This window comes from Budorcas taxicolor, chromosome 5, assembly GCF_023091745.1.
Source record: "Budorcas taxicolor isolate Tak-1 chromosome 5, Takin1.1, whole genome shotgun sequence".
In the NCBI taxonomy this organism is placed as follows: domain Eukaryota; kingdom Metazoa; phylum Chordata; class Mammalia; order Artiodactyla; family Bovidae; genus Budorcas; species Budorcas taxicolor.
In genome coordinates this window covers 98,239,203-98,267,061 of record NC_068914.1, presented here as the reverse complement: position 1 = coordinate 98,267,061, position 27,859 = coordinate 98,239,203, and the positions used below count along the sequence as shown (strand labels likewise).

At 37.7% G+C, this 27,859-nt stretch overlaps 1 protein-coding gene across 3 annotated transcripts in view; it reads left to right on the top strand.

Moving 5' to 3' along the window:
• Positions 1 to 27,859, top strand: part of SLC16A7 (solute carrier family 16 member 7) — a 191,729-nt gene that overhangs the window by 51,954 nt on the left and 111,916 nt on the right. For 2 of the 3 annotated variants that reach the window (XM_052640389.1, XM_052640391.1), the window contains exons 2-3: positions 6,404 to 6,501; positions 15,248 to 15,332. The gene's annotated coding sequence lies outside the window, so the exon portion shown is untranslated. The remainder of the gene's footprint in view (positions 1 to 6,403; positions 6,502 to 15,247; positions 15,333 to 27,859) is intronic. The other variant, XM_052640392.1, reaches the window with a different exon arrangement.

Here is a 27,859-nt window from a genome sequence, read left to right as displayed (position 1 = left end):
TTTACTTAAAAATATATTATGGTCTAATATTTAGTATTTAGGTTTGTGTAGCATCATCTTTTGATTATTCGGACAGATTCTTTCTTAATGATGTTAATTTCCATTGCCATATTTAAAAACAACATGGTCTTACCTAAGCACTGCAATAACTGTAATAGAAATCAAGAACTTTAAATGGGATCTGTAGATTCACTTGTTCTACACTGTATAAGAAAGAAAGGTGGCATATAGAAAATAAAAGAGATACGACATCATCAAGTGGATTTCCTCAAAAAATTCATCATAATTCAGCATTGGTAGTGGTTTTACACATCACATCGTCCTTCCACTCTTTAATGCAAGCATACAAAGTATTTTAATGAAAGATATATCTTCTAACTGTATGGTAGTTTGGAAAGCGTGAGCAAAATTGAGGTTGGAATCTTGGCTCCTGCCCCTAACGTTGTGTAATCCTGAAAACTTGGCTTCTCCAAGCCTAGTGTTCCCTGTTCTATAAAATGGGAATGCTAGAGTAATCAAGAGGATTGTAGCAGCCCATTTAATTTTTAGACACCTCTATCAGAGGTTATATTTACCTGGGACAAAGCTCTATCTCTCTGTAGTTTTCTAAGGCATTTGTTGGAATTGCATTAGGAAGCCGAAAAATCATTAAAACTAAGTTTCACACTGAGTTTAATTTTTTTCTATGTTTATGCAGCAATCTGGGCTTTGACATCTCAATAACAATGATGGTTTAATTTCCCCCAAAATAACTATTGAACAACCAATGTATACAAGGCAGTGCTATGTGGGAGCCCACCATTCCCCGCTCCCAGCCAAAGCTAGCTATTAGAGGCGTATATCCCTAGGACCATCTGCTTTCATGTCAGGTGTGGTCAGGTGCAGGCTGGGAGAAACCTATGGGAAGTGCGGATTCTATGCAAATCCAATAATGGATGTTCATATCTCAGCAGCTTGTGCCCTTGTGGTCAGTTATACTCCATCTAGTTGGAGGTCTTTGAAGCACATTGTTTAAGGCACCATACATATTTGTCCATCCTAGTCATATGTAAAAATAATGTTGCTAAAGGCTCTAGTGTACACTTTGTTTCAGAGAATAAAATATAAGTGTAAATTTGGCTCTAGGGAAGACAGAGGCTAATAGGAACTGCTATATGTTTTGCTTTCTTCACATATCCCCATGCTAGTCCACCTCATAGCCACCTCAACTTGCATTATAAAAATGTGGTAAACTAAGTACAGTGACACCAATAAGACAAGCTGATTAAGATATGGTTTTGCAATGTGTTTTGGCTTCAACCTTAGTCATGGTTAGTTTTCAGTATAGTACTTGAAGAAATTATATTTGTTTTTAATACAGATTTTTCTCTCATCTTTGACTTCTCAATTAGGAGGGCAGGTGATTTACATCTCCATAATAAAGATATGTGAACAAGAATTGTGCCTTTAATATTTTTACTGAAGTTCTGCAATCACAAATTTCGGTTTTTCTATTTTCTCACTTTTTGTTTATTCTAAGATGATTTAAGTCATTTCCTTGAATTCTACTTATGTAATTTTGTTGTGCTTGTTTATCGATTTTAGGTTATACTACTTGTTAAGGAGCATGATAGAATTTCTTGAAGTTGGCCATGAAAATGAACTACAGACAGTAGCTGTAAATAGTGTTTCTGTGGTTGTATGTTACAAGGCTTTGGAGAATCTGCCTCCTGTGACTTTCAGAGATCACCTTTGGTGGTTGTGTAAACTTAAAATAGTGGATTTGTTTTTGAGTATCTAAGAGTATGACGTGGAGTCTCATGCCTGTCACTTAACAGCAGAAGGACTGTTATTCTTTAGCTTTGTCCTAATGCCCTCGCATTCTTCAGCCTTGGTTGGGTCAGTCAGCCACTTATCAGCTGATGTGATTTTACATTTTTGCCTCAATCATTATCTCTCACTTTAAGTTCTCCTTTTGTAGTATTTGCTATTTGCTTCCATTTTCTGCACTTGTGAGGAAAGGAAAGGAGAAAGAGATTTAAAAGAAAATAATAGGTGGGTTCTCAGTTATTTTTTGCTTTATTACTAATGCTAACTACTAGCATAAAGTATGGAATTATGATTGAGGTATTTATGAATAATTCATTCAAGGAACTTTTTCTTAAGCCCTAATGAACACTGGATATTTACAAATATAATTGGGTGACGCTGCTAAGTTAAAGGAGAAAACACTCTCCTGGGAAAGTAGGTTTATCTGCTGTTTTCTAAAATGGATTCTCTTGACCATTCTGTCAAATATATCAATAAAATTATCTATTTTAGTTAATATAATTTTTTAACTTTTATCACTCAAGAGGGAATAACCAACCATGTGTAAATATGAATAATATATTTTCTTCCTCTACATCACAAGTTCTTAGCCTCTTTAAAAAGAACTTTTATAAAAATATATTTTATTTGTATTAAGATTTGCTAATGAGTTAGAAAAGATCATGAACCCTGAATAATGCATTTTAGTTGCAAAAAAAGATTCAAATTTAAGTTAATTAATTATTAGATGACCATACTCTGGACATAGAACTTCATGACACCATGGAATATTAAAATACTGAAATAGCTGCTGTTTTTTTCTAAAAAGTATGGCCACTTAATCACCTAAATAATGGCCTCTGAAATTACAAAATTAAAAATTTTATTTTTCTACCTGATAATTGCAAAAGAGATTAGACATTAACACAACTTTCCAGGGACTTAGAAATTCCTATTATTTATTTATTTTTTAATATTTATTTGTCTGCACTGGGTCTTTCTTGGGGCACATGAGATCTAGTTCCCTGATCAGGGATTGAACCTGGGCACTCCTGCATTGGGAGTGGAGTCTTAGCCACTTGACCACCATTTCTTATTTGTGTTGATTTTCAGTATTATAAGTCAGAGAACTGTGCTCCCAATGCAGGAGTACCCAGGTTCAATCCCTGGTTGGGGAACTAGATCTCACATGCCCCGACTAAGTTGCTCAGTTACTGAGCAACTGAACTGAACTGAACTGGCTGCACTGGGTCTTAGTTGGGGCACATGGGTTTTACAGTAAGGGACCAATAATATAGTTTTTTGTTAGTAAGTAAAAACCTTTGTCCAACTTCTCTGTGATTTAGACATGCATGTTTCAGAAGGTCACATATACTAACTTCTACACAAGGTGAAGGTTACTCAGAAGGTCAAAAAGCATGCCAAAACAAATAGAAAGCATTTTATTTCACTTTAACTACCCTCTTTAAAAAATTGTTTATTTAATGGATATGATCATATGACCGTCAAATTAGTGCTTTTTTTAAAACACATATCAGCTCACAAGCACTTACCTTTTAAGACCTGTGGCCTGTTTCTGTTTTAAAAAAAATAATAAAATTGTACATTAAAGCAAATGAGAAAACTTTTGTTGCCCCATTTTTTACAACAAAATCCTATAAATTAAGATTATGCTGATATTCTAGAGTAAAATCAGGGAATTTCTAAACTCAAACCATTAAAATAATTTTATAGTTAAGATACAAAGGAAAGAAAAAATCTTCCTTATTTCATTATTCTAAAATATTAGTAACATTATTGGGGCAGGGGATAAATAATGTAATTTGTGGACAAAAATGAATTATATCAAATTATATCAATATATCATCATGTCTACACATGAAATTAAATCCAAAATGATGGATTTTCAGTGGTATTCACTGAAGCAAAAAATTAAGTTAATTGTAATAAGATGTTATGTTCCTAAATGTGTTAACTTTATTATATAAATTTTGCTTATTGTGGTATAACACCACCAGTAATTTTGTAAAATTCATTTTAATATTGATTCTAAATTCAAATGAACTTAATTGTCACTATGAGGAAGTTCTTCATGTGTAGAATTGACAAATTTTCATGGGATAGTTACTAAATGAGAGAGTTACATGTGCCTAATCTGCTTATTATAGTCCTGGAACTTCCACAGTAAGCAGATTGACTGCCAGCCTGAAATTCCTTCCATTTTAGACTACAATGTTGAAGTTCTCTGGTCAAACCAGGTAACATTGCAAGTGCTATCTCAATGACATTGTATTATCTCTGTTCTCTCCTCTTAGTCTTTACTTTTGTGAAATATTCAATAATCTTTGCATTACACCATGTTCTATTAAACAATCTGATTTTTCTGGATAATATCTGAAAGTTCCTTAATTATGTTTGTTAATAATATGACAAATAAGACATGTATGTGAATAAATCTCATATTTCTCAAGTCAGGAATAAACAAGGAACTAATATTTATTCATCTATATAAACTAATATGTTTTACCAACTTAACTGACAACTATTAATAATAATAATAATAATAATTGTTCATAGTACATTCTTCTTTTCTTATTTAGTTGCAAATACTATGCTCTCTTCAGTTCAGTCCAGTCACTCAGTTGTGTCTGCCTCTTTGTGACTCATGAAACACAGCACGCCAGGCCTCCCTGTCCATTGCCAACTCCTGGAGTCCACCCAAACCCATGTGCAATGAGTCAGTGATGCTATCCAACCATCTTATCCTCTGTCGTCCCCTTCTCCTCCTGCCCTCAATCTTTCCCAGCATCAGGATATTTTCGAAGGAGTCAACTCTTTGCATCAGTTGACCAAAGTATTGGAGTTTCAGCTTCAACATCAGACCTTCCAATCAACACCCAGGACTAATCTCCTTTAGGATGGACTGGTTGGACCTCCCTGCAGTCCAAGGGACTCTCAAGAGTCTTCTCCAACACCACAGTTCAAAAGCATCAATTTTTTGGTGCTCAGCTTTCTTTATAGTCCAGCTCTCACATCCATACATGACCACTGGAAAAACCATAACCTTGACTAAATGGACCTTTGTTGACATAGTGATGTCTCTGCTTTTTAATATGCTGTCTAGGTTGGTCATAACTTTCCTTCCAAGGAGTAAGCGTCTTTTAATTTCCTGGCTGCAGTCACCATTTGCATGATTTTGGAGCCCAGAAAAATAAAGTCAGCCACTCTTTTCACTGTTTCCCCATCTATTTGCCATGACGTGGTGGGACCGGATGATCTTAGTTTTCTGAAGCTTTAAGCCAACTTTTTCACTCTTCTCTTTCACTTTCACCAAGAGGCTCTTTAGTTCCTCTTCACTTCCTGCCATAAGGGTGGTATCATCTGCATATCTGAGATTATTGATATTTCTCCTGGCAATCTTGATTCCAGCTTGTGCTTCCTCCAGCCCAGCATTTCTCATGATGTACTCTGCATAGAAGTTAAATAAGCAGGGTGACAATATACAGCCTTGATGTACTCCTTTTCCTATTTGGAACCAGTCTGTTGTTCCATGTCCAGTTCTAACTGTTGCTTCCTGACCCGCATACAGGTTTCTCAAAAGGCAGGTCAGATGGTCTGGTATTCCCATCTCTCTCAGAATTTTCCACAGTTTATTGTGATCCACATAGTCAAAGGCTTTGGCATAGTCATTAGAGCAGAAATAGATATTTTTCTGGAACTCTCTTGCTTTTTCAATGATCCAGCAGATGTTGGCAATTTGATCTCTGGTTCCTCTGCCTTTTCTAAAACCAGCTTGAACATCAGGAAGTTCACGGTTCACATATTGCTGAAGCCTGTCTTAGAGAATTTTAAGCGTCATTTTACTAGTGTGTGAGATGAGTGCTAGCATTTTACAAATATTAACTGACTTAATTTAGTAATCATGCAGTAGTTAAATATTACTACATCCTCTTTTATTTTTTACAATTAATGGGATTGGATGGAGAAGTCAAAAACTTGTCTTAAGGACTATATAATCAAAGAACATACATGAATTGATGGTAAAATTATGATGATCTTTTACAAAATTTTCTGATTTATTGTTAGAGCTCAGAAACCTTACTGAAATTCTCCTTCAGTTTTTAAAAGAATAAATTTAATGGAAATAGTGTCAATGTATTTATGTAAAAATTTGAAGTTATTGCTTTATAAACATACACATACACACACACTTTTTCATTAATCCTACCCAAAGTGGAAGGAAAAGTCTCAAAAAGTTAAAGACAAGCTATTGTTAGTTTTGAAGTCCCAAATACACTGGACTGAGGTGAATCTCTTTGATGTTTTTGCAGGAAAATGTAACGGCAGGCACATATAAAGGCAGGCATGGTAGTTATAACGAGTTAGTGGTGATGTGAAGTAATTTAACGAGAAAACGTGTCCCTGTCTAAAAAACGGTTTGAAATAAAGCCTTGGAGATTTAGAAAAGGCAAACAGTAATTTCACCCTGGACAATGGAAAGCTACATGCTATCCAGTCTTTCAGAGATATAATTGGATATTTTTTCATTTTTCTTTTTATCATGCATCTCAATATTTAAGTGATTACACCATTCTCTGATTTTTTTTTTTTTTAGGAGTTAATCTGAAGATGTGATGGTCACCTGGGCATCCTTAGACACGGGAATCTTACAAACCAAAGGACCTTTGGACTCTGTGCTGATAAAGCTCCCTTGTGAGTACTCTCAATGTATAGTAACATTTTTTCTGAGTCATTCTAAATCATGCTGCCTGTGGAAGTGGTGGATCTTAAGGAACCCACCTGCCAATGCAGGAAATGTAAGAGATGGGGGTACAATCCATGGGTTGGGAAGATCCCCTGGTGGAGGGCACGGCAACCCACTCCAGTATTCTTGCCTGCAGAATCCCAAGGACAGAGGAGCCTAGCAGGCTACAGTGTATGGGGTCGCAAAGAATTATACATGACTAAAGCTACTTAGGATGCTTAACTAACAATAGAATTATGTTTTGTTATTATTACTAATATAAATGTTGGTTTTAATATATATGTGGAGGCTTTAAGTTTTTTATTTTTTCTGATTGTCTTTGTCATTTGCACCCTTTAAAAAATAACTGTATCTTGAACAAAAATGATTGTGTCGGGATTTCTCATTCATATTTTATTTGTATAAGGCTGTCCATGGGGTCGCACAGAGTCAGACACGACTGAAGTGACTTAGCATGCATGCATTGCAGAAGGAAATGGCAACCCACTCCAGTATTCTTGAATGGAGAATCCCAGGGACAGAGGAGCCTGGTGGGCTGCCGTCTATGGGGTCAGCACACGACTGAAGCGACTTAGCAGCAGCATGAGGTTCTCAAGGCAAGAATACTGAAGTGGTTTACCATCCCCTTCTCTAGTGTACCACGTTTTGTCAGAATACTCCACCATGACCCCTTAGTCTTGGCTGGCCCTACATGGCATGGCTCATAATTTCAGTGATTTAGACAAGGCTGTGCTTCATGGTGATCAGTTTGTTTAATAATCTGTGATTGTGGTTTTCATTCTGTAAGAGGGTTATGGAAGCTTCCTGATGGGAGAGACTGACTGGGGGGGAATCTGGGTCTCCCTCTGATGGGCAGGGCCATGCTCAGTAAATCCTGAATCCAATTTTCTGTTGATGGGTGGGGCTGTGTTCCCTCCCTGTTGTTTGCCCTGAGGCCAAACTATGGTAGGGGTAATGACAGTAATGGTGACCTCCTTCAAAAGGACTTATGCCCGCACCGTTGCATTCAGTGCCCCTGACCCTGCAGCAGGGCACTATTGACCCACACCTCCACTGGTGACTCTTAGACGCTCATCTAGACCCAGACATCCTAGAACGTGAAGTGCAGTGGGCCTTAAGAAGCATCGCTACAAACAAAATTAGTGGAGGTGATGGAATTCCTGTTGAGCTATTTCAAATCCTAAAAGATGATGCTGTGAAAGTGCTGCACTCAATATACCAGCAAATTTGGAAAACTCAGCAGTGGCTACAAGATTGGAAAATGTCAGTTTTCATTCCAATCCCAAAGAAAGGCAATGCCAAAGAATGTTCAAACTACTGCACAAATTTCACTCATCTCATATGCTAGCAAAGTAATGCTTAAAATTCTACAAATAAGGCTTCAACAGTATGTGAACTGAGAACGTTCAGATGTTCAAGCTGGATTTAGAAAAGACAGAGGAACCAGAGATCAAATTGCCAACATCTGTTGGATCATAGAAAAAGCAAGAGAGTTCCAGGAAAGCATGTACTTCTGGTTTATTGACTATGCCAAAGCCTTTGACAGTGTAAATCACCAAAAACTGTGGAAAATTCTTAAAGAGAGGGGAATACGAGACCACCTGACCTGCCACTTGAGAAATCTGTATACAGGTCAAGAAGCAACAGTTAGAACTGGACATGGAACAACAGACTGGTTCCAAATGGGGAAAGGAGTATGTCAAGGCTGTATGTTGTCACCCTGCTTATTTAACTCCTATGCAGAGTATATCATGCAAAATGCCAGACTGGATGAAGCACAAGCTGGAATCAAGATTGCCAGATTGCCAGGAGAAATATCAGTAACCTCAGATATGCAGATGACACCACCCTTACGGCAGAAAGTGAAGAGGAACTAAAGAGCCTCTTGATGAAAGTGAAAGAAGAGAGTGAAAAAGTTGGCTTAAAACTCAACATTTGGATAGGGAGAGGGTGGGATGATTTGGGAGAATGGTATTGAAACATGTATAATATCATATATGAAACGAATTGCCAGTCCAGGTTCAATGAATGATACTGGATGCTTGGGGCTGATACACTCAGACGACCCAGAGGGATGGTATGGGGAGGGAGGACGGAGGGGGGGTTCAGGATGGGGAACCTGTTTATGTGTGTATACCTGTGTATACTTGTGGCAGATTCATGTTGATGTATGCCAAAACCAATACAATATTGTAAAGTAATTAACAATTAAAATAAATAAATTTATATTTAAAAAAAAGAAAAAAAAAATCAACATTCAGAAAACTAAGATCATGGCATCCAGTCCCATCACTTGATGGCAAACAGATGGGGAAACAATGGAAATAGTGACAGACTATTTTCTTTGGCTCCCAAATTACTGCAGATGGTGACTGCAGCCAGGAAATTAAAAGACACTTGCTCCTTGGGAAAAAAGGTATGATCAACCTAGACAGTGCATTAAAAAGCAGAGACATTACTTTGCTGACAAACATCCATCTAGTCAAAGCTATGGTTTTTCCAGTAGTCATGTAAGGATATGAGCGTTGGACCATAATGAAAGCTGAGTGCCGAAGAATTGATGCTTTTGAACTGAAGTGTTGGAGAAGACTCTTCAGAGTCCCTTGAACTGCAAAGAGATCCAACCAGTCCATCCTAAAGGAAATCAGTCCTGAATGTTCATTGGAAGCACTGATGCTGGAGCTGAATCTCCAGTACTTTGGCTACCTGGTGCGAAGAATTGACTCATTGGAAAAGACCCTGATGCTGGGAAAGATTGAAGGTGGAGGAGAAGGGGACTACAGAGGATGAGATGGTTGCATGGCATCACCGACTTGATGGCCATGAGTTTGAGTACGCTTTCAGAGATGGTAATAGACAGCGAAGCCTGGCATGCTGCAATCCATGGGGTCACAAATAATCAGACACGACTGAGTGACTGAACTGAACTGTGATGAATTTACAAAATTGTTTCACTTGTTTATTAGCAACAGTTCCTAGAACAACTGTATGATTATATTCTGCTTTCAATCTAAATTTCATGAACACATCTTTGTATGTCCTGGTGGAGGGCAGAATAAGGGCAAAATGATGGCTCCCCACATCATAATCCCTTCACCCTAGGAATGTATTGTTACAAGGCAGGAGAGAAGTAAGGCTGCTCTTCAGATGACCTTATGATTATCCCTAATAATCTACAGGTGTCCACTGTACTCACCAGGGGTCTGATGAATGAAATAGCAGCACAAAAAAGATTCAGCCTAATGTTGGTGGTATGAGGATGTAGGAATGTGGCCACAAGTCAAGAATTCGGGAGACTTTTAGGAACTAGAAAAAGCAAGGAAACAGATTCTTCCCTTGGCCTCCCACTGACACCTTGAGTTTAGCCCAGGGAGATTTCTAACCACCAGAACCATGATAATAAATTTGGGTTATTATAAGCCACTAAGTTTCTGATGGCTTACTACTGCAGCTGTAGAAAACTAACACAGCCTGACACTGTGAGATTAGGCAATGAAGCTTGAGAGCAGAGTGGTTTATACCATGGTGACATGAGGGCAGTCACGGTGTTGAGGTAGGTTTAATATGTCATGTGATTCCTTTTGGCTACATGATTTCCTAGGGGAACTGATTTGTCCCTGCCTGTTCCTTTTTAGTTAAAAGCATAGGCTATGGATCCTGAGTATATGAGTTCAGATCCCGCCTCTGATTCTTACTTCAGGCATACTTCATTTTATTTGAGCTTTACTTTATAGAGATTCCCAAATATTGTGTATTTTACAAATTGAAGGTTTTGGGGAAACCCTGCATGGAGCACCCTTTTTCCAACAGCATTTGCTCACTGTGTGATTCTGTGTCACATATTCGTAATTCTCGCAATATTTCAAAACCTCCACCAGAGAAAACATTACAACTCACTAAAGGCTCAGATGATGATTTAGCATTTTTTAGCAATAAAGTATTTGTAAATTAAGGTGTGTACATTTTTTAGACATAATGCTGCTATTGCACACTTAATAGAATATAGTATGGTGTAAGCTTAACTTTTGTGTGCACTGGTTAAGTAACTTGCTTTATTTTGATACTTGCTTTATCATGGTGGCTGGAACTGAACTGCAGTATCAACAGGGAATGCCTATAACTATAAACTTCCAGAGCATGCAGTTTTTCATCTGTGAAACAAAGACAGTAAAAGCATCTTCTTCATAGGGCTGCTGTGAGAACTAACTGTTAATTTGCATTTTAAGTACTTAAAATGGTATTTGGCATATAGTAGGAGAATCCCAGGTTATTGATATTTCTCCCGGCAATCTTGATTCCAGCTTGTGTTTCTTCAAGACCAGCATTTCTCATGATGTACTCTGCATAGAAGTTAAATAAGCAGGGTGACAAAATACAGCCTTGACGTACTCCTTTTCCTATTTGGAACCAGTCTGTTGTTCCATGTCCAGTTCTAACTGTTGCTTCCTGATTTGCATACAGATTTCTCAAGAGGCAGGTTAGGTGGTCTGGTATTCCCATCTCTCTCAGAATTTTCCACAGTTTATTGTGATTCACTCAGTCAAAGGCTTTGGCATAGTCATTAGAGCAGAAATAGATGTTTTTCTGGAACTCTCTTGCTTTTTCCATGATCCAACAGATGTTGGCAATTTGATCTCTGGTTCCTCTGCCTTTTCTAAAACCAGCTTGAACATCAGGAAGTTCACAGTTCACATATTGCTGAAGCCTGGCTTCGAGAATTTTGAGCATTACTTTAGTAGCATGTGAGATGAGTGCAACTGTGTGGTAGTTTGAGCATTCTTTGGCATTGTCTTTCTTTGGGATTGGAATGAAAACTGGCCTTTTCCAGTCCTGTGGCCACTGCTGAGTTTTCCAAATTTGCTGGCATATTGAGTGTAGCACTTTCACAACATCATCTTTCAGGATTTGAAATAGCTCCACTGGGATTCCATCACCTCCACTAGCTTTGTTCGTAGTGATGCTTTCTAAGGCCCACTTGACTTCACATTCCAGGATGTCTGGCTCTAAGTGAGCGATCACACCATCGTGATTAACTTGGTCGTGAAGATCTTTTTTGTACAGTTCTTCTGTGTATTCTTGCCATCTCTTCTTAATATCTTCTGCTTCTGTTAGGTCCATACCATTTCTGGCCTTTATCGAGCCCATCTTTGCATGAAATGTTCCCTTGGTATCTCTAATTTTCTTGAAGAGATCTCTAGTCTTTCCCATTCTGTTGTTTTCCTCTATTTCTTTGCATTAATCACTGAAGAAGGCTTTCTTATCTCTTCTTGCTATTCTTTGGAATTCTGAATTCAGATGCTTATATCTTTCCTTTTCTCCTTTGCTTTTCACTTCTCTTCTTTTCACAGCTATTTGTAAGGCCTCCTCAGGCAGCCATTTTGCTTTTTTGCATTTCTTTTCCATGGGGATGGTCATGATCCGTGTCTCCTGTACAATGTCAGGAACCTCAGTCCATAGTTCATCAGGCACTCTTTCTATCAGATCTAGTCCCTTAAATCTTATTTCTCACTTCCACTGTATAATCATAAGGGATTTGATTTAGGTCATACCTGAATGGTCTAGTGGTTTTCCCTACTTTCTTCAATTTAAGTCTGATTTTGATAATAAGGAGTTCATGATCTGAGCCACAGTCAGCTCCTGGTCTTGTTTTTGTTGACTGTATAGAGCTTCTTCATCTGTGGCTGCAAAGAATATAATCAATCTGATTTCAGTGTTGACCATCAGGTGATGTCCATGTGTAGAGTCTTCTCTTGTGTTGTTGGAAGAGGGTGTTTGCTATGACCAGTGCATTTTCTTGGCAAAACTCTATTAGTCTTTGCTCTGCTTCATTCCGTATTCCAAGGCCAAATATGCCTGTTACTCCAGGTATTTCTTGACTTCCTACTTTTGCATTCCTGTCCCCTATAATGAAAAGGACATCTTTTTTAGGTGTTAGTTCTAAAAGGTCTTGTAGATCTTCATAGAACCATTCAACTTCAGCTTCTTCAGCATTACTGGTTGGGGCATAGACTTGGATTGCTGTGATATTGCATGGTTTGCCTTGGAGACGAACAGAGATCATTCTGTCGTTTTTGAGATTACATGCAAGTACTGCCTACTCCAAAAAGCCTCTTGATGAAAGTGAAAGAGGAGAGTGAAAATGTTGGCTTAAAGCTCAACATTCAGAAAATGAAGATCATGGCATCCGGTCCCATCACTTCATGGGAAATAGATGGGGAAACAGTGGAAACAGTGTCAGACTTTATTTTTTTGGGCTCCAAAATCACTGCAGATGGTGCCTGCAGCCATGAAATTAAAAGACACTTACTCTTTGGAAGGAAAGTTGTGACCAACCTAAATAGTATATTCAAAAGCAGAGACATTACTTTGCCGACGATGGTCCATCTAGTCAAGGCTATGGTTTTTCCTGTGGTCATGTATGGATGTGAGAGTTGGACTGTGAAGAAGGCTGAGCGCCGAAGAATTGATGCTTTTGAACTGTGGTGTTGGAGAAGACTCTTGAGAGTCCCTTGGACTGCAAGGAGATCCAACCAGTCCATTCTGAAGGAGATCAGCCCTGGGATTTCTTTGGAAGGAATGATGCTGAAGTTGAAACTCCAGTACTTTGGCCACCTCATGGGAAGAGTTGACTCATCGGAAAAGACTCCGATGCTGGAAGGGATTGGGGGCAGGAGGAGAAGGGGACGATAGAGGATGAGATGGCTGGATGGCATCACTTACTAGATGGATGTGAGTCCAAGTGAACTCCGGGAGATGGGGATGGACAGGGAGGCCTGGCGTGCTGCGATTCATGGGGTCACAAAGAGTCGAAGACAACTGAGTGACTGAACTGAACTGAACTGAACTGCATTTCAGACTCTTGTTGATTATGATGGCTACTCCATTTCTTCTAAGGGATTCTTGCCCACAGTAGTAGATATAATGGTCATCTGAGTTAAATTCACCCATTGCATATCCTATTACAATTCAATTCCTTCAACTTGTTTGTGTTTCTGTTTTAGCTAATATTATCAGTCTCTTGTTTTGATGTCACTGTTTAAACATGCATATTTCTTGGTACCAGGAAAAGTATGCAACATCCTATTTAAAAAGTGTCTAGGATTAAAAAAAAAAAAAAATACTTTGCAAGTGAGAAAACCTGGTATGAATTTTCAAAGACATTCTGTGAAGAGGGAAGCCTCTGAACTGGATGGTTGAAACTGGTACTCTGTCACTTCCACATTCCCTGTGTCTGGCAGTGATGTGGTACATATTCCAAAGGCCTGGTAGGATGGTATATCTGATCCACTTTTTAGATTTTGGCCACAATAACTATATTATAAGGCACAATATATTAATTAATTTTGCCAACATATTTTGCTCAACTCCCAATATCAATGAATAACTTAATGTCTCTTCAAGTCTTTCCTGGGACAGTGGGGAAGAAACAATGATCCCAAAATATTAAAGCTTCCAGAAACAGAGTCAGGCAGGGAGGAAGGATCTGTTTACTCTGTCTAGTGCCCTGCATTCAGAGGCCAGGAGCAACATGCCATGATTCCTTATATAGTTTCTTTTAATATTTTGTTTTGTTTTATTTATTTGACTGTGCCAGGTCTTAGCTGTGACATGCTAGATCTTTAATTGTAGCATGCTGGATCTAGTTCCCTGACCAGGGATTGAACCCAGGCCCCACTTTGGGAGCAAGGAGTCTTAGCCACAGGACCACCAGGAAAGTCCTTCTTTTATAGTTTTTAATCACACATTGTTAGAACTATTGGAATAGTTTGTCTGTGCTTGTTTTTTGATTCCCTAGGTTTTCTCTAGCAATTGGATACTTGCAAACTCTATCATGGCTCTATTGAATATGTGGTTTAGAAACACACCAATGATCATGTTGTATGCTTTTAATTCAATGTTATTTCTATTTTCCTTCACATATACTTGGCATCTTTGTGGTGTCCTTTGGTCATTTTTTCCTACTTCTATTTTATACCCTCACTTCTCTAACACTTCACTAATTGGCGTCTTATTTGCCTGGATGCAGTTAAAAAGTCAGAAAGTTGGGAGGGGCTTTCCTCATGGCTCTTAACCATATGGAAGTATATAGAACACTGTGTAGCATCAGAAACTTTTGAACACTGAATGTACAAAGGATACCATTCTTTTCTAACTTTGCTTTAACTTTAATTTGAGACTTGACAGAAAAGTACTCGAAAAAAGAAGAGAAACTATTTGAATTAAAAGAGTTAGCTGGAATGAATTAGTGGAAGGTTTCAAAAAAATTACATACCAAATTCCTTACCATATCTTCTTTACCTCTGTATGCCTTTTTACGTTGAAATCATATCAAGAGATCAGTAGGGAGGTAAGCTGAGCACACTCAACAGTATTTTCCCTGTTAAAATTAATCCCACCCTTACTGTGTTCTCCTTTCTCTTACATAGACTGTGACTCCTGGGAGGTTGATGTCAATACTGAGAGCAAATTATTAGACTTTTTGTTTCAGGCTGAATTGACTAGATACGTATGCTTTTGGTGGTCTTTCTTTTTCTAAATTGACCTATAGTTGCTTTATAATATTGTGTTAGTTTCTGTTGTACAATAAAGTGAGTCAGCTATGTAGACTTGTGCTTAGTTGCTCAGTCTTGTCCAACTCTTTGTGACCCATTGGACTATAGCCCAACAGGCTCCTCTCTCCATGGACTTTTTCAGGCAAGAATACTGGAGTGGTTGCCATTTCCTTTTCCAGGGGATCTTCTTGACTCAAGGATCGAACCCGAATCTCCTGTACTGGCAGGTGGGTACTTTACCTGCTAAGTCTTCAGGGAATCCCAATCTGCTATGTATATATATATACATATATCCCCTCCCTCTTGGACCTTCCTCTCTTCCCACCTCACCCACCTAGGTCAGCACAGAGCACTGAGCTGAGCTCTCTGTGCTATACAGTACGTTTCCACTAGCTATCTATTTTACACAGTCTCTTTAACCTAGGAAACTTTGAAAATTAATTATTTTGTCTTCCCCATTCAAGTTATATTCAGGAAATAATGAATTGTGGATTCCTGTTAAGAGTAAATCAGTTACCTTCGCTAATGTGTCTATGAAAAATCTTAATAATAATGAGTACATTGGTTTCAGATATAGGGTACTATTTCTTAGATCTCAAATTCTGATCATCAGATCCTAACATTGCTTAACAGCTTTATGATGCTATGGCAGATGACCTGAGCAGATAATTTTATGATTGTGGTTTTGTCTATAAAATATGTGAATGTATGTAGAAATGAGTTAAATCACACAAGATTCTGTAGTATATGACAACTCATAATACTTTATATTTTAGGTTTAATAGCTAAGCTTTGTTAACTGTATATGAATCTACTTTCCATCATAAGAGTGACTGTTTGAGAAAAGAAAACCTGTCTTACTTATCTTGACCTTCTTACTGTTCATAACATAATGACTTTTATATGCTAGCTACTTGGTAAATGTTGTTTAAATTGATTAATTAACACAAGGGAAAAATAGATTTGGCTAGTCCATTTGCCTCATCTTTTTAATTCTTAAAATTGATGCTAACTAAAGAATGCGGCTTGGATATGTGGTCAAATGGAGTTTCTAATTGAATTTTTCTCCAAAATTTAGACTCCCCTTGTAGGAGCACAACCTGCCCTAGTATATTCATAGTATGGATCAGATTCGGCTTCCCTGCTAACTCAGCAGTAAAGAATTCACCTGCCAGTGCTGGAGACTTGGGTTTGAACCCTGGGTTGGGAAGATCCCCTGGAGAAGGAAATGGAAACCCACTCCAGTATTCTTGCCTGGGAAATCTCATAGATAGAGGAGTCTGGCAGGCTGCAGTCCATGGGGTTGCAAAGAGTCAGACATGACTTAATGATAAAACAACAACAAATGAACCAGGCTAGAACCCAGCTCCTCTGTAGGAAGGCACATATCTAAAAGAGAGCTCCAGAAATGTCTGTCCTAAGCTTGCTTAGTTTTCTTTTTTCAAATTCAGCAATCATATGTGAAATATACTGAAGTATTATTTTACCAGCATTGTCTCTATAAGGAAACGTGAAGCCAGTAGGTAGGTGAGAAGCCTGAGACTCAGAGAGGTCAGGTACTTTGTTCAAGGTCAGAAGTAGAAGGTAGGTCCGAACCTGAGCTTTCTAACACTAAATCAAATACTTTTTTTAAAAAAAGAATCCTTTAGAATAGGGTGAAGAAGAACAGCAAGGAGTTGTTCTACACCGTAGTAGGAAATAGCTGGTTCCCCAGCAGGAGGAAGCCGAGTAAGTAGACTGGGGCTCCTCACAGGGCCAGACAAAGGTGAAGACAGTCTGTGTGCTCTGTCTGCTACTAAGGAGGATGTCAAGAGAGTTGAGTCCACACAGGGAAACCAGAGACAAAATAATTGAAGCCATAGGATTTTTATCAAGTCCTAGGACATGGTTATGACTCCTGTGCTGCTGCTGCTACTGATAAGTCACTTCAGTCGTGTCCGACTCTGTGCGACCCCATGGACGGCAGCCCACCAGGCTTCCCCATCCCTGGGATTCTCCTCACAAGAACACTGGAGTGGGTTGCCATTTCCTTTTCCAATGCATGAAAGTTAAAAGTGAAAGTGAAGTCGCTCAGTCATGTCTGACTCTTTGCGACCCCATGGACTGCTGCCCACCAGGCTCCTCCGTCCATGGGACTTTCCAGGCAAGAGTACTGGAGTGGGGTGCCATTGCGTTCTCCGATGACTCCTATAAACCTTGCTTTTGCTGTTATGTCTTTACGTTCTTTTTTCAGTGCAGCCAAACTTTACTGGCAGGTGTTAAGAGTTAAAAATCCAGAGGGATGGGAAGGGAGGTGGGGCTTGGCTCTCCTTCCCTCCTTGAGGACTCTGTAACCAGGCTAGTAGAGTGGAATCACTTGATTACAACTACTTTGTACCCAGCACCCTCTAGAAAACAACTCCCAAGCATGAGGGCTCCTCCTGAAATGGGGGAAGGGAGCAGCACTCTTGCGGGGGCATGGACTGTGTCCCACCTCAGGCTGCTTGGTTCCTGCCTACCACACCCCTCAACAGCCTGGGGTAGGGGTATTAGGGGACTGAGCTAAACCTATCCCTTTCCAAATCTAGGTGTCTGCTTCATACCTCTGCCTCATTACTTTTTTTCCTACCTCTAGTGAGATGTACTAGATGACATATAATGTTATCTAAGTTTAAGGTGTGCATGCATGCATACTAAGTCACTTCACTCATGTCTGACTCTTTGTGACCCTATGGACCATAGCCTACCAGGCTCCTCTGTCCATGGGATTTCCCAGGCAAGAATACTGGAGTGAGTTGCCATTTCCTTCTCTGGGGGATCTTCCCAACTCAGGGATCACACCTGCATCTCTTATGTCTCTTGCATTGGCAGGTGGGTTCTTTACCACTGGCGGCACCTGGGTATTTGATAAACACATATATATTATGAAGCTATTGTTACAATAAAGTTAGTTAACATCACCTTACATAATTATCATTTTGTTGGAGTTATGGTGGGAACATTAACACTGTACTCTTCCTAGCAACTTTCAAGTATACCATATGATATTCTTAACTATAGTCACCATGCTGTACTGTAGATCCTCAGAACTTACTCAGCTTATAACTGAATCTTTGTACTCTCTGACCAACATCTCCCTATTTCCCCCACTCCTCAGCCCCTGGCAACTGCCACTCTCTTCTCTGTTTCTATTAGTTCAGTTCCACATATAAGTGAGATCACACCATATTTGTCTTTCTCTATCTAAATTATTTAACTTTTAGCATAATGGCCTCAAGGTCTATCTATGTTGTCACAAAAGGCAGAATTTTGTCTTTTTATGGCTAAATAATATTCCAGTTTATATATATACATTTTTGTGTGTGTGTGTGTGCGTGCATGTACACGCATGCACGTTTGCACATGTGTGTGGCACGTTTTCTTTATCCATTTGTTTGTGGTGGGCACTTAGGTTGTTTCTATATCTCAGTTAGTGTGACTGATACTGCAGTGATCTCAGGAGTGCAAATATCTCTTCCAGATATTAGTTAAATCTTCTTTGGTTATATACCCAGAAGTGGAATTGCTGGATCATTACAGCAGTTCTACTTTTAATTTTTTGAGGAACCTCCATACAATTTTCCATAGGGCTGCAGCAGTTTACAGTGCCACCAACAGAGTGCCACCAGGGCTCCCTTTTTCCCACATCCTCACCAGCATTTGTTATCTCTGATCTTTTTGATAATAGCCACTATACTTTTAAAATTTATATTTTGTGACATCAGCATTTGAAGATTTTATACTTTAAAGTAATTTAAAATGTTTCAAGGTTTTTGTTAATTTTTAATAAAGATGGAAATTCATTTTGAGGTGTAGAAGAATCTCATACTTGGTAAGATGTGACTGGGCCTAGATGTATTGTTACCTTGAGCTCTATTTACTCACATCTCATAGTAATGTCTAATGCCTTTGTAGAATTTTTTTTTAAATGAGAAATGATGGCTTCTATGTTACTAACAGCAGTGAAAAGTCCATTAAAATTACCATTAATATTAAAGCTCCAATGTTAGTATTATTGATTATAATAGTAGATGGAAAGTACAAATGATTGTATTATAACATGCTCTAAGTTGCTTCAGTCGTGTCCATCTCTTTGTGACCCTATGGACTGTAGCGTGCTAGGCTCCTATATCCATGGAATTCTCCAGGCAAAAATACTGGAGTGGGTTGCCATGCCCTCCTCCAAGAGATCTTCCAGATGCAGAGATCAAACCCACATCTCTTTAGGTTCCTGCATTGGCAGGTGGGTTCTTTACCACTAGTGCCACCTGGGAAAGCCCATCTTGTGACATATTCCAAGGTATACTTGTTGGTGTGTGTCTGTGTGTCCACAGATGGCTGTGGGGTATGAGAGTAGGAAAGCAGCAGGGAGGAGTTACTGATCAGTATGCCATGGTCTGAGCTTCTATTAACTGACCAGTTTAGGCAAAGATACTGAGGTACTGAGGCTTTACTCAAATAGAGAAAGTGGATGCTGGTATAACAACTGGAAAGCTATCAACTTTACTGAAATAAAATTGTGCCTATGGGAAAGAAGGGACGGGATGTATTTGAGTCCTTGTGGGAGTAGAATCTACCAGAACTGGTAATTTGATGTGATTGTAGAGAGGGGGAGACAGGATTGCTGACTCTGGCTTTGAGCTGAGTCTCTGGCAGAGGCTGCTACATTTACTAGAAAGCTATGAAACTGCGTGCATGCTGAGGGTGATGGTGGGGAGCTAAGAGGAGTCAGAAGTTCTGAGCTAGAAGTTCTGAGTCAGTTCTCTCTCTGAATGTGTTTCCTGTATCGGCTGAATACAGGAAGATCTATTAACTGGACAACAGTCAAAGAAGGAAGTATCTGAAATGTTCCCTATACTCAAATCATGTTTCCAATAGTTCTGCTCTAGTATTATTGAGCTGCTGTCATCAGCAAAAGAGGAAATCTGTTGAAATGGCAGAATACCTCTGTATTTTGGGTTTAGGACCCCTTTGCTCCCATTATATTTTCCTGTGGTATTTTGAAAGTTTGGAAGAATTAGCTTATGCAAGAAAATTTAACTAAGGACTTTTTTTCCTTCTATGCTTATCAAAGTTAAAAAGAGATTTCCTTTTTCATTATAACTCTGAGGGATAATTAACTCAGGGAATAAATTTGGGTTGTTATCTTCTATTATATGCTGATTTCAAACTCTATTATAATTCTAGAATTCTGAAAATAACGAGATCACAATTATGCTTAATGAATGTTAAGAGTATAGTACTCTTTCCAGGAAAAGAATAGGAAAAAACCAACAACCAGATGGGAAAAGCAACCCATTAAAAGATTTCCATTGTGTTTGTGAGGTATTTGATTAGGCTTTTGACTAGTTCACTGCTTTTCCTCACCCAAATATCTATAACTGAGCTTTCCACTTTGCAGAATTTCTTACATTTTTTATGCAGATTAAAAACTTGCATCTTCCCTATTAGCTCAGTTTTTACTCCTTAGTCATAATGTAGAAAACATCAAAATCTCACAGGGGAAATATGTGAATCCTGCATGGAACTTGGGAATAATGTTATAAACAAATTCATGGCCAAGAACCCATTGTCATGTTTCAAATGCAGAATAAATAACCTGTTCCAATAGCACACATGCTATTTATCAAGGTTTTACCCTGAGGCTACTTTCTGTCTTTCACTGTTTTGTCCCTGAATTATTGAAGAATTTTGGAAATTGGAAATTAAAAAAAAAAAAAACCTCACTCTACCACATTTTTGGAATTACTCTTGAGTATTTATAACCTTGGCAAAGGTTAGTCACCTTCAGCCACTTTCTCCCCTGGGCTCTTGGTGAATGAGTCTGTTTTGCATTTGGCTTTTCTTTTCTCAAAGGTTTATGTAATAAACATGACTGTCTGTATTACTCAGATAATAATTTTTTAAGGATTTAATGTTGTTGTAACAATAAGCAGAATCATACAAAATAAGTACAAAATATATTGTTCATACTTCTGCCAATTCTAATTTTCATAGCTCTTATGTTATAGTTATTCTCTTGATAATATAATATTTATGTATTAAACAGATATATTTTTGTATTTCTCTTTTTATTTAACTTTAGAACATTTTATAATACTAAGTAAAAATATTGATCACACATGAGACCTTTTCAAATTTAGCATTCTTGGTATAATTAATATGGTATGTTTGCTTAATAAAGTTAATAATAATTTATTGGCATAGAATTAGGTCTTGTCATTTGCCATTATATAAAAGTAATTGATAAAGCAAATGACTATTGAAATTTTATTCTTATGCATTTCAAAAAAATATTACTTGAAGTATGTCTATGGAATACATAATGAAGTTATTATTAATTGATTAACAACTTATGTTACATCAGGTAATTTTACCCTAAATAAATGTACTGAACACTTACTACCTACTAAGCACTTTTCTGTGTTGGGACAAAGGTATTTGAAGAGTTCTCAGTAAAGATGTCATATGCTTTTGATTTCTGTAAATACTACATTAATTCCAAAATCCATATTACAATTCATTTAGTGTTTTAAAACTTCAGTGTATGTCTAATATTGTACAAGACAAAATTTCCCAGTGCTTTTATTTTGTTTCATTTTTTTAACTTAAGATTTTAATAGAAGACGGAAGAACACTGAATGTCTTATTTTGTAAAAGCATCTGCATCATTTAGTTAAAAAAAATAGAAGAAATGTCAAGAGATTATTTATGTTACTTTCTGGTTATTGAAACCATTATATATGTACATTTAGAAACGCAGCCTATTAACATCTTTGGAGATTGTATTTTACAAGTCGTTGCTTATTGCCTAAGTCTAAATAATGTCATCTTTCGTATGGGAAATCAAATTCTCATCTACTAACCATAGAAAGGCTGATCTGCCATTCAGTGGAGAAAAATGTGGGTCTTGGATCCAAATAACAAGAATAACCAGAATTGGAATCTAGGACCCAATATTTACTAACTATCTGACCTAAGTAACCAAATCTGAACCTCTGTGTCCTCATGCTTTAAACATGTATCATAATAGTCTTATCTTATAGGGTCCAGAGAATGAGGTCATGAATGTCAATTGTTCGGTAAAATAACCTACCTAGAATATGGGAAACAGCCCTAAATGATGGCTTTTCATTTCTATAAAGCTTATTGTAAGTTCATAAATACAAAGACTCACCATCAGATACCACATTACACTCTTAGGGGAGGACCCTTCGTGACAGAGGGCAGGCATTTACAGAATGGCTGGGCAAGTAAGCTGTATAGTGTGTGATTAGGCAACAAGATGAAACTATCTGCCTCTCAAGGGGTTCAACACATGGCCTTGGCCTCTTTATTATCGTTCATAACTGATTGAGTAGTAGTATACCAGGTGAAAATTCACTGACATTTTAATTTATATATTAGTTTTTCAGTATGTTCTATTCATGATGTTAAATCACACAGTGGTCCATATACTTGAAAATGTGGTTGTAGCAACATCAGAGAAAGAATCAGAAGGTTAAATTTAGCAGTTTCAATTGCCAAACTTGGTTACCTTCATTGACCCAGGGTATAATTTAAGCCAAGTTAACTTTACACTGTAAAAAGGATGAACTAATGGTGCATATCAAAGCAAGTCCTTCAAGAAGAGACAGTGCTACCTTTTCCCTGATTTGAGAGAAGCAAGAGTGGGAGGGCAGAGTAGAGAGTCTCTTGAGATATGAATGCAAGTTTGCTTCCAGCTAAAAGTTAATGATCAGTTGCCTCGATTCTCATCTCCAAGCCCTGAGAAGTAGCACCCTCGAGTTCTCTTTCTATTCAGGTAACTTTTAAAGTATACAGCTTGTATCCATGTTAAGCTATACTTTAAATAATAGACTTTTTTTATTCCCTTAATATCAACTGATTTTATGTTCTAAGTTTAATGAAAAAGAGTGAAAAAGTCTGCAATTGTTGGCTAATAGAAAAAGATTTTACTTTTGAGTGGTACTGGGTTAAGGGTAATGAGGTATTATTCTGTGCTTGTATTATGTCAAAAGATTTTTAAAATGTTTTTATGAAACTAACTATTGTCATTCTTAAATCTCTTGGCTGAAAGATGTATTAATCACACTTACTTAATACAGTAAGTCAGCCAAGTTGTCATTAGTTAAGAAAATTTTGAACTTTATTTAACATTGGAATTTTGAAGGAACTCTGAATCTTTAAATAGTAAAATTTCATTTTTACTTGATATTAGATAACAATATTGGAAGTAATCTTATTTTTCTTATTCTAAATCATAATGTTTATAAACATCTATGTGTACTTTGCTATAAAACTGTAAAAATGAATTGGGTTTTATTATAGGGCTTAGGTAATTTATTCCCAAAATGTTTGGAACTATATTATGGAAAGATATAAAGTTATTGTGTATGATGCTTCTGTATATTTATATGTAATTAAAGACATTGACTATTAATTTTACAGTTTGAAGGCTGGTTTCTCAAAATAAAAATATCTACTCTATACATTTACAGTGTAATCGTATTCTGTACTGAGTTCTCAACATAAAGAGATACATTTCTTAAGCCACTGGAGCCGTAACTTAGATGAATGTATTTTCTGTTCTTTCTAAAGTGTCTGGCCATTGTTATCTTTATTCAGCAAATATCCAAGGTCAAAAAAACCTTTGGTTGTATTTAGGCTCACATGATAAAGACAAGTAAACATCAAAAGCTAAGTGTAATTGTGGTACTACTTATGCAGTTTTCTATTTATATTTCTCTTGAACTGAAATTAAATGTCAGACAGTGATAAATGATTTTGCTATTGAAATTGGGAATTCATAGAAACCTTGAAGAACCATCACATTTTATATATGAGAAACTGAATCCAGAAAAGGAAAGTAAAAACAGCTATTGAAAGTTTTGGGACTGGTAACAAAAACTCTATTTGCTGGGTGACAAATAGAGTTAATGATTTCTTAGGCAATGTTCATGTTGTTTTTGAAAAGGAAATCATTTTTAGTCCTCAATACATTTCCATTTGGAGGAAGAGCTAAATAAATACTGGCATTTAAGGTGTAGTTGTGCAGTGATATTTTCCAGATTCACCACAAGTGTGGCTGAAACTTTTGTTATCAATTTATTATAACTTATATAATCTGTGTCTGTATATGGATTTGCTTAGTTATATTTATGTTCTCAAGGTTCGAGAAAATAGTTTTGTAACTTCTCCTTTTGTTACACACTAAAGCCGTTCTGACAGGTTCATAATTTGTAAGTTAAATATTCAGATCGCTGAAGTTTCATTAATTAAGGAAATACTAAATATGAGGAAAATCAGCATATGCAGATATATATGAGGCACCTTCATTTAAAGTTTGAAACAATTTGCATGCAGTCTAAAGATAAAACAATTTTTAATTATGATGATCAAAAAACCAAAGTTTGAGCTCTTGGCACATTTTTCAATTCATCTTTTATAATAATAAAATGTTTATATTCAGACCTTGGCTTGCACTTATTAATGTGTAGACAAGAGTCTAATTTACTGTGCCCATTGGATATTTACCTACTTCTCACTTTTCTACTGAGAGTATGCAAATCAAATTACCATAAAAAAGTTTGTCTCTGTTCCTTTAGTTCATTATCAGATCTACTCCTGGAACTGCTGAAAATGTCACCACCAAGGTCCTTTGACAGTTACCCATAAATACTAACACAGAAGTATATACAGACACACATGCACACATACATGCACACATGCATACAGACACATAAGATCTATCTAGGGAGGAAAATAGAGCATTGATGCTTTCAATTCCATGAAGGATGTAGGTGTTGGAAAACTTTGCTTAAAATCCCTGCAACATAGTTAACTTGCTTTGCCCATTATGGGCAAATCACATAACTTGTACGAGCCTCTGTGAAGTAAGCTATAAATGGGGGTTATAGCTTAGGGCTTCTGTATGGAAGCATAGGGCTTCCATCACTTGTTTAGTTTGAAAATAATGTGAACTTATATAAAAGTAAATTCTAAATTCTTATTGAGCACTTCCTAAGCCTTCAGTTCAAACTAGGTGGCTTGAAATACAGAAATGTATTGTTCCTCAGTTCTGGGAATAAATAAGTCTGAAGTAAAGCATTGACAAGGCTTTCTTGAAATCTTGTGGCAAAGGATCCTTCATTTCCTCTCCCAGCTTCTGATAGATGGAGGTGTGACAGCATATCCAATTTATGCATCTGTGTTCCTATGGCGTTCTCCTTGTGTTTGTCTTCATGTGGCCATCTTCTTATAAGGACATGTGTCTTATTGAATTAGAAGTCTATTATGCTTCAGTATGCAGGAGACGCAAGAGACATGGGTTCAATCCCTGGGTCAGGAACATCTGTTAGAGTAGGAAATGGCAACCCACTCCAGTATTCTTGCTTAGAGAATCCTGTGGACTGAGAAGCCTAGTGGTCTGTGGTCCATAGGGTCACAAAGAGTCGAACAAAACTGAAGTATCTTAGCATAGAAACACACACGCATGCATACATACTTCAGGATGATCTTATCTTAAAAATAACATCTACTCTGGCCCTATTTCCAAATAAGGTCATGTTCTGAAATTTTGATGATTAGGACTTAAACATGTCTTTTTTGAGGGACACGGATTAATCCATAACAGTTTGCGTTTTGATACTCCTCAAACTCATGTCCTTCCCATGTAAAAAATATGTTCACCCAATCCCAATATCCTCAAGGTCAATCACTGCAGTATCAACTCTAAGTACCAATTTTGTCTAAATCAATTTTGGGTGAGGCTTGGCATATAGTCCAGCCAGGGAAAAATTCCTCTCTATCTGTGGACCTCTGAAGCCTGGAAAACAAGTATTCTTGTTTCCAAAATATAACAGTTAGAGAAATATAGAATAGGCATTCCACTTTATAAAGGGAAACATTGGAAGGAAAAAAGGACTGCTAGTCCAAACTCTAAAGTGGGTTTTCAACTTAGCTGGTCAAATTCCATTAGGTTTTAAGACTGGAGAGCAGTTCTCTGTGGTCTGATGCTCTGTCCTCTAGACCTGCTGGGGTGGCCCCTCCCCTTAAGCCCTGTCTCTTAGAACAGGGGGTTGGGGGCCCACCCTCTGGAACTGAACTGGTCCTTAGCTGAGGCATCGCCCTCTGTGGTTCTTCCCTCAGAGTCCTTCTTGCTTGACTTTATCCTATCTCTTTCAACAATGTTTCTGCTGTTGTAAAAATTTTTAAAAACATGGTCTGCCTTGTGCAATTCATGGGGTCCAAGCCATCAGACTAGAAGGTTCTCCACAGAGCTTTTCTGGATTCCTGCATCTCAGCCCCTGGCTTCTGAGGAGTTGCTTGATTGGATCCATGAGTCAAATACCTAATCCCTTTAGTAAATGGTTGTTCTGGACAGTTTCCAGAGCACACTATCTGGATAGGCTGAGGATTTTTCCAATCATAAGTTCTAGTTCCTTCTTGCTTAACAATTTCTGCTTCAACTTTTGTCTAATCCCATATTACTATCCAAGTCAGGGAGTTGGTTCCCAGGCCTTGCCTCCCAGTTGGTTGGAAGTGACAACTCCAGCTCTGTGTCCAGTTTTATTACTTAAAATTTTTACAAAAGAAGAATACAATTCAGTCAAGTTCTCTGCCACAAGGATCATCTTTCCTTTGGTGACCAATAACATATTTTTTTTCCTATCTGAAACCTCAGTAAAGACATTTTCAACATTCATATTTCCAGTAATATTATGGTCAAGACAATCTAAACTTTTACAGTCAAGATCCTCAGAATTATTCTAGCCTCTATCCATTACCCAATTCCAAAAGTGGAAAAAGTGAAAGTTACCCAGTCGTGTCCAACTCTTTTTGACCCCATGGGCTATATCCTGCCAGACTCCTCTGCCCATGGGATTCTCTAGGCAAGAATACTGGAGTGGGTTGCCATTCCCTTCTCCAAGGGATCTTCCCAATCCAGGTATCAAACCCAGGTCTCCTGCATTACAGGCTGAATCTTTACCATCTGAGCCACCAGGGAAGCCCACCCACTCCAAAGCTACTTCCAAATGTTTAGGTATTTTTTATAGTAATATTTCATTTCATGGTACCCCCAAATTTTCAGCGTTCTCCAGAGAGACAATCCCAAGAGATTCATTTCAAAGACTTGGCTCATACGATCATGGGGGCTGGCAATTCTGAAATCTGTAGGGTAGACTGGCAATCCATGTTAAGAATTGATGTTGTAGTCTTGAGTCCAAAGTTCATAGGGCCAAACAGCAAGCTGGAAACAGGCAGGATTTCCATGTTACAATCTTGAGGCAGACTTCTTTCTTCAGGAAATCTCAGTTTTTGCTTGTATGGCCCTCAACGGATCAAATGAGGCCCACCCATATTGTGGGGGGTCATTTTCTTCACTGGAAGTCAATTGATTGTAAATGTTAATTATATCTACAAAATACTCTCACAGCAATATCTCAACTAGTTTTTGACCAAACAGCTGGGTGCCCTATAGCTTAGCTGAGTTGATATATCAAATTAACTGTTAGTGGTGGAGTGTAAAGGGGAAAAGATATGGAGAAGAATTTGATTTTTTTAAAGCAAAGTGCCTCTTTCTTCTTGTCACTTTTTTTTTTTTTTTCAGTTAAAAGAGTTGACTGGAAATTTTCTAGGAAAACTATAATTTACACTTTTTGTCTGTTGCATCCTTGGTCTTCCTTCCTTCTTTTATGACTTATTCTCAGTGAGATATAGGCTGCTTAGAAGG